Source organism: Lissotriton vulgaris, chromosome 11 (genome assembly GCF_964263255.1).
Source record: "Lissotriton vulgaris chromosome 11, aLisVul1.2, whole genome shotgun sequence".
In the NCBI taxonomy this organism is placed as follows: domain Eukaryota; kingdom Metazoa; phylum Chordata; class Amphibia; order Caudata; family Salamandridae; genus Lissotriton; species Lissotriton vulgaris.
Window position 1 is genome coordinate 545344481 of NC_141699.1, and position 8403 is coordinate 545352883.

At 45.1% G+C, this 8403-nt stretch overlaps 1 protein-coding gene across 1 annotated transcript in view; it reads right to left on the reverse strand.

Annotated features, from left to right (window-relative positions):
- GPAT4 (glycerol-3-phosphate acyltransferase 4) overlaps positions 1-4535 on the reverse strand; it is a 284422-nt gene extending 279887 nt beyond the window's left edge. Inside the window, exon 1 of the mRNA XM_086943600.1 lies at positions 4413-4535. The gene's annotated coding sequence lies outside the window, so the exon portion shown is untranslated. The remainder of the gene's footprint in view (positions 1-4412) is intronic.
- Between the last annotated feature and the right edge of the window lie 3868 nt (positions 4536-8403).

Below are 8403 nucleotides of genomic sequence, written 5' to 3' on the forward strand. Positions count from 1 at the left end.
ATGTGGGCGTGGCCAACATTAAAGTAATCTCGCATTTGCGAGAGTTTGAGCTATTGGCATTAAAAATAACAATGCCTTTATATATGCATTTGATTTAAAATACAAACAAAAGGCATTGTCATTAACAATGCCAATCGCTTAAACGCTCACAAAAGCTAGACTTATTTCTTTGAAAATGAGTGTTCATGAATGGAGCCAGGGTCTCCAATGCTGCAGGTCCCAGCAGAGACAGTCCTCGATAAATGTCAGCACAATACAGTGCCTAGAAGTGGGCAGCTCCCATGCAAAGGCACCAGGGTCGGACGGGGACCAGCAATCAGCCCTGGGTGGGCAGCAGCCACGACACTGCTAACATAGGGACCTAATCATGGGAGGTGCCCTCTGACCTACCTCAGGCCACGTCCACTTGAGACATCTCAGGAGGCCTCATCCGCCACCAGACTCGGGGTTGAGGGCCTTGAGCCTGAAATGGTTTTCTTGCCCCCTGGGGCTCTGAGAAAGCATTGCAATAGAAGAAGGACCGTCATCCACAGCAAGGAGGTGCTGTCCCAGTGACAGGGTGGGGACTAGTGGGCACCTATGGGACCCGCCACCCCTGTTCAGAGCATGCCCACCCACCGCCCTGTCTCTTCCCCTGTGACTTGTCCTCCTGTAGCATCACGAAGCACATTGCGCTGCAGGGCAGCAGCTCTCTTAGCTTTGCTGCACCAATCCCCTCTTGTCGATCTTGACCTCTGACCCCCTCAGCCTTACAAATATCTTGATCCATAGACGTTTATCTTTTTTACAGTTTCTCCGCTTGGCTTCATCTTCCTCAGTACACTGATGCAGGGGGTCAGCCATACACTGCAGTGATCTGCACACAGCTCGTGTATGGCTCCTGGTATGGAAAGCGCTTTGAAATCGAGGGTGCCGTGTCCCGAGATATATAAAGTACGTAAATACATCTCTTTACAGCAGGGACGTTAACCCACTGTTCTATCTCACCCAAAGGCCTCCTCTGCCCGGTCGTGGTTTGATGGTTTCACGCTGGGAGACCGGTCACTGATCTCTGCCGCAGGCAGGTTAACCAACTGTTCTATCCTAGCACAAGCCCCAGTGCAGTGGATTAGAGATGGGGAGTGTGTGATGTGAGGGCACACAGAGAGCCATGCTTCACTCAACGCCCCTTACACTGGCAGGAAGGGGGGGCAGTCAGAGGAGCCCCCATTTCCACAGACCTGAGAGGGGACAAGCACTAAGGCGTGCCATACCCTCTGACCCCACTCAACACAACTCACTCAAGACAGAGAGACTCCTTCCATGCACAGGAGGGTTGAGGGGTACCTGGAGGATTCATCTAAAGCCCCCCTCCCGTACCAGAGGGAGGGCACTGAACCCCTGTAGGCCCCCAAGTGTGCCCTCTGACCCCACTCAGCACAGATCACTTGGTATTGGGCCTGGGCAGTGGTGGCCTGATGGGGGTCAGTGGAGGGCAGGGCCAGCTTAAGGGCAGTGCGACGGGTGCGGCCGCACTGGGCGCTGACCTGTGGAGGGGGCGCTGCCCTCAGAGGGGGGGGGCTGTTTTTAGCAATAACTTATGATTGGAGAGATGAGGTGCACTTTTGCCTGGTGGTAGTGAGAGAATCACAGGAGGCGGTCATGGGGTGTGGGAACGCCAAAAAAAATTGTCGTGCCACCAGCTCTAAAGCCGGCCCTGGTGGAGAGGGTATACCCCTCCCCTCTCAGACCCAACACACTCATTTGGGGTAAACACGTCCTGGCTCTGACAACAGGCTTAAGGTGTCAGGGGCCTGTCATTTACCATACTGAGCATTCTGGGAATTGTAGTCTTGAGTCAGTCAAAAGCTTTTATTCAGCTAGAGCCATAAAAAGGACTTAAAAAACACATCGAAACAAAAAATAAAAATTCAAATGGTCAACAATCCTGAAGAAAAGGCAAGAAACATACATCTATCAAAAGTACAAATGTACAAAATACATAGCCTTATCGCATTTCGTCATGACAACTAAACAAAAATCAATAAAAAAGCATATTAAAAAATAGAAAGAGTAAAAAGATGAACAATAACTGCCAAGTAATATGTAGCTAAAGGATGGTAAGCTCTACAAAAGTGAGAAGAAGAAGTGGAGAAGTGTGGCTCACTGGTTAGAGGAGGCAGACCTCGAGGCAGACCTGGAAGCAGAGGTCACCCCAGGACCAGGGTTCAATTCCCGGCTCGGCGGGTCTTGAGTCCTAAAATGTCCACGGGCTCGACAATTCTCGCTCCCGTGCCTACTCGATTCACGGGTTCACACTCTGCGACTCTGGGCAATAGCTTGCTTAATCTCCACAACGGCCCCTCGCGATGGGATGCCTGGCTTTCACCTTGTGGATACCCTGCCGGGGTTATCTCACAGGGGAATACCAGGACGGGTTCCCTAAGCAAGCGCTTAGATACTGGGTCGGTGATTTGCGCTATATAAATACATGAACATTTACACATTTACAAAGTCTAAACATGTTTAGCAGTTTTCATCCTAAGAGCTGTTGGACATAACTAACAACAGATAAACTGCGCATCAAGGCACTGTAGGTATTGGTAGGTTGATACATCAGATCTGTGGCAGACTGAACACAAACAGGATGTTAAACTTGATGCCTCGTCTGATATGAAAGCCACAAAAAAACATAAAAGGTGCAAGAGATCACACGGACAGCAGGTAATGAAGAAAACCAGGTACCCTGCTGGGGAGGTTGCATGAAAGTGCACAGTGCCAAATGTGAAACGGTTTCGATAAAATCTATGTTCATGGTTTGAGTGTGGCTTAGTGGACTAATGCGCCCACTGTGAGGGCCTGTGTTTGACCTCATGGTCACACGTTCAAAACCTGGCGGGTCCACTCAGCCTTTCATCCTTCTGAAGTTGATAAAATGAGTACCCTGAGTAACAATAAAGTCTGTTATTCAGCGCCAAGATACCTTTCTGATGTGAACATGCGCTTTAGAAATACATGTTATGTTATAATATCCATAATACATATGGTTCCATTTCTTCTTCAGGTTTACTTTTGAGGTATCACAGACCAAATTCATAGGTTGACTATTTTAAATCTAACATCCTTCTTAAGTTTGCAATCAAGGAGGCCTTCATCGATCTCTTTGAACTGTTATTGATCTCATTCGGGAAATTAAACAAATGTGAGATGCCAAGATGGGGAGAGGAGTTGGCCTAACGGCTAGGGGTGTCGACTTGGGATCTGGGTTCGAGTCTCGGCAATGACGCTGAACATCCTGTGAATCACCTCCTGTGAATCACCCCGTGCCTAACAAAATATTAATATGTCCTTATGTAACACAACTGGTGCTATGTAAAGCGCTCTGGTACCTTCAGGTCAAGTTTGTGCTATATAAAACTCTGTACATCTAAAAAAAGAAGGATGGGTGAAAAGTCTCTGAACTTAAAGTAACCAGGGGGTGGAGTGCATTCTATCTAACACCATACAGTCTTTGAGAACTGGTCTGGAGAATGTAGTAGGGGGAGACAGTGAAATCTTAAGCCATAAAAGAAGGGGCTCAACCCTCACTGTATCCTCGAAACAAGCATTTGCAATGCAATAGGTACCGCATTTATGTGAATTTGACCAATTGGCATTGTAAATGACAATGCCTTTTATTTATGTTTTGGTTTTTAAAACGTAAATAAAAGGCATTGTCATTTACAATGCCAATAACAAACTCGCGTAAATGTAAGACCTACTGCATTGCAAATGCTTGTTTCTTCTGAAAATGTGGTCACAGTTTTATATGAGGAATATTGGGCGACTAAACAGAACGCTCCCTAAACGACTAAACAAAATACCAGACTGTAAACTCTTAACAGTTAACAGGACCTGCTCTTCCCTCCCCAAGACATCGCTGAACAATGCCTATGAAATTGGGCAGGAGTTTTATGGGAGGCTCCATGCTCACATGATTTCGAGAGTCAGAGGTGCGAAGGCGCATATGAGTGAATTTGGGCCTCTATGGGCTTCCATGCCTCATGCGTGGTTTTAAGGTGTGGGGGCTTGGGAGTCTTCTCTGTGTTGTCGAGTTCGCTGAGTGTTCTAGATTGTCCCGTTGGAGGAGCCGTCAGAGGCATGCCAGGCTGGACTGTAAGCCTACTGGCCGGTGGCATTAAGGCAGGCATAATTATTCAGGTCTATGGCCCGGGGGGGAGCTGGTTGTAAATGTCCACGTCTAAGAATGCTGCGAATAGGATCGCCGGGTTGCCGAGTACATGTGGGTTCATGGACCGACTCCAAACTGTTGAGAATAGAATCGCTGGGCTCTGAATTCACTTCTGAGGCTTAGGGGCAGTAGTGAAAGGATCTGCTTTCTGCGTCCTTTCAGCAAAAGGTAAATATTTTTCAAGTGGATATCTCTGACTTACCCTCCTCGAGCTGCTTCCTTTTCAGCGTTCTGCGCATGTGCGTCTCCCTTTGTCTACGCCAGCTGCGTTCAGACCACTCCGCGCGCAGGCGCGCTGGTGAGGAGGAGACAGCGATGAACCGAGGCGCCTCCTCTCGGGCGCGCGCGTCTCACCCTATTATTCGAGCTGAGTTGATAGTCTCCATATTAGGACCAGGCAGAAATCGGCCTCCGTTTCCCCGCCCACCTACATTACCAAGTCTTCTAACTGTTTGTGCACCCCTGTCTGTTTGTGCCTTTCCGACGTCAGAGGGAAGCTTAGAAATACCGCTTCTAACTCTATGTGCCTGCCCGTCTGTGTATGCCTCCCTGAAAGCGCCGCAGCTGCCGTATGTTTTTGCCTGCGCTTCACTGAAATCTGTTATGGAATGCGTGAAAAGGCACAGAAAGACTCTATTTGTAGTGATTTGTGTATTGTAATGGAACGGATGGTTTGTGATGTTCCATAATAGAATTGGTAAGATTTTATTCTGGAGTGTGGAATGTTGGGGACAAATGAGAGATGGTTGTGGGGAGACGAATTGCTTTTGCCTGGCATTCCTGTGAACCCCTTTCTTATTTTATTTATTTTAATTTTTATTCAATGCAGTTTTATATAGCGCGAACTTTACCCAAAGGTGTTAAAGCGCTTTACAAAAGAACCAGGTAAGTTACATAAGGTACTGAAGATAGACTAAACACGCCAAGTTACATATATATAGTTACAAAGGTACACAAGAAAGACTGAGCACGCTAACAAGTTACATATACGCATTTCCAACTCTAACTATTTGCATATTTATAATGTAAATAATAATAAGGTGTCAGCGCTAGGTTAAAACAGGAGTAAAATACATATTTACAAAGTTGACCCCATTCGATGACTAGACAGCGGTAAGGGTCAAGAAATGGGTTGAATTATTCCAGGAAGTGCCTTTGGAGCAGGAGAGTTATAAGATCAGTTTTGAAGGTCCGGAAAGAGGTGGTGTGTAAGATCAGCCTTCACAAAATCCAACCAGGCCTAAGTTGATGATATTTGAAGTATTTATTAAGTAGGTAGATACAAAGACCCCATCCAACTCCAAGAGCAGGCAACTGAATAATGACAGCAGCACTGTACAGCTTAGCAACACAGGATTCTAAGATCCAACAGAACTCAAAGCAAAACACAAGCTTAATAACAAGACTAAGACATTACACTATCTTCCTCCTAATAAACAAACAAATAAACAAAACAAAAAACAGAACAAAAATAAGAAGTAAGAAAACATTATAATGAACAGAAAGGTAAATTTGAGCTACACATATTCTTGTAACTTTTGAGGACGCCTAATTACTCTATTTGGCCTAGTAGAGACATCCACCATAGGCAAAGCATCAGGTATTTCATGAGAAGACATTTCAGCAGGTAGGCACTTAGAAACCCTGTTTAAATTCCATACCCTATGATCGTTAGTTTTTACTGCATTCTTGAACACTTTTATAACCCTGTAGGGTTTGCTAAACTTGGAAATACCCGGATTCAAGCGGGGCGATTTAATCTTAATCCAATCCCCAACTGATATTACAGTCTTCTTTGTGGCATGACGAGAATCAAACCAATTTTTACGTTTGTTCAGGACTTCTTGTTCTTTTTATCTCCAACCCTGAACACCATCCACATTCTTATCAACCAACCTCCTTTTGGCTAAAACCCATGAGGGATAAATTTCCACATTAGGCATCCTACCTTTAAACAGTCTAAACGGTGAAACACCCGTTGAAGAGTGCAGTGTAAATCTATACTCCCTTACTTTTTTCTTTACAGCATGCTCCCAATCACAACCAGACACCACTGCTTGCTGCAAACACTCCTTCAAAACCTTCACAAACCTTTCAACCAAACCATTGCACTCCGGATGGTACAGCGCTGCCTTTTTATGTCTAATACCCCTCTTTGATAAAAAATCCTCAAAAATTTTAGAGGTAAATTGAACCCAATTATCAGACAACAATGAAGAAGGAAAACCTTCTCTTTCAAATAGCTCATCTAGGAAATCAATAACAACCTTAGACTCCACAGAGTTTACTATTTTAATTTCTGGCCAGCGCGAATACATATCCATGCACACCAAAATATACCTATCCGAAGCATTTCTTCTTACTGGACCTAAAATATCAATGGAGACATCACACCACGGTCCTTGAGAGACCTCTCTCTTTATCATAGGCTGAACCCTGCACTTCAGAATTTTATCACTCCTGGCACAATCTGCACATTCCCTAACCACTCTGTTCACATGCGCATCTACACCAGGCCACCAGTATGCCTCCCTCAATCTCTCCTTAGTCTTCACAATGCCCATGTGACTAGAGTGAGCATGTTCCAGAAGATTTTTTCTCAGATCTTGAGGTGGCACTAATTTACTACCCCTTAAAAGAATACCATACGCCACAGCAAGTTCATCTTTTACCTGCCAGAACCCTTTTAAATCATCACTGCAATCAACTTTGTCACACCACTGCCCCAACACCATTGAAATGACTTTCTGCAAGACTTGATCCTTACTAGTTGACCCCTTCCACAAGCTTTCTGAGATTATAACTTCCCTAACCAGACAGACATTAACTATTTCACCAAGTTCATCACCATCAAACCAGTCACCACCATCCTTTACCTGTGAATCCTCAGCATCATTTGCAACATCAGCCAATCTGGATAAACAGTCAGCCAGCTTATTGTTAGCACCAGGAAGATACTCAACCGAAAACTCAAATTCCTGCAAAGCTACTACCCATTTCCTAATGCGGTGAGAGACCAAATCAATTCCTTTTTTTAAGAAAACTTCTTTCAAGGGTTTGTGATCTGTCAATACAGAAAATGTGCTGCCCCACAAAAACGTACGCAACTTGCGTATAGCCCAAAATATGGCTAGCGCCTCTCTTTCGATGACTGAATAATTAAATTCAGCATCTCTCAAAGGCCTTGAAAGAAACAAAATTGCCCTATCTTTCTCCTTACCTCTTTGTAACAATACCGCTCCGAGACCTTTTGAGTTGGCATCAGTCATCCAGTACAACTCTTCTTTCGGGTCAAAACTACTCAAATCAGGGGCCTTATTTAACAAATTCTTGAGATTAGAAAATTCCCTATTGCATTCACTGCACCAAGCAAATTCACTACCTTTTTTTAAAAGGTTTCTTAAGTGCACAGAAACATTGGCGAAATTCGGAATGAATTTGTGATAAAATTCTGTCATCCCTAAGAACCTTACTAGTTCGCCTTTATCCTGTGGTGTTTCCAAGTTAGAAATGGTGTCCATCAGCGACTTTTTCGGCTTAAAACCCTTAGAAGTTAGTTAATGACCAAGGTACTCTATCTCATCTACATTGAAGCAACACTTGTCAGATCTTAAAGTAAGCCCAGCATCATGCACTCTTCCCAACACTTCCCTCACCCTGTTGTTATGTTCAATCACACTTGTTCCAAAAACCAACACGTCATCCTGATAAATCCTTACACCATCAATGCCCTTTAACACCCGCTCCATGACTCTCTGGAATACAGAGGCCGCAGAAATGAGCCCAAAGGGCATCCTCACAAATTTGAAAGTTCCAAAGGGCGTAACGAATTCAGTGAGGTCTTGTGACAAGGGATGTAGCTTCACCTGGTGGTAGACTGAGGCTACATCAAGGGAAGCTAAAAGAGTTTAGCACCATTTAGAGAACAGAACATTTCACTAATATTGGGTAGAGGGTAGTTGTTAGACGGGGACCCGGAGGGTCGGCCGAGAAAGGGGGGAGAGGTCTCCTGGCGAGGGCCCTCTCCTTCAATCGTACAGACGAGCAACTTCCCCCCCACAGATAGACACCACACCAAGATAAGTTCTGTACACTTTTATATGTATTCTTAGGCAAGGTAGCTTGACGATACAGCAGGACCAGGATACGGGGATCCTGTCAATTCTAGTCTCTTTAGGGAAGGGGGTAGCGGG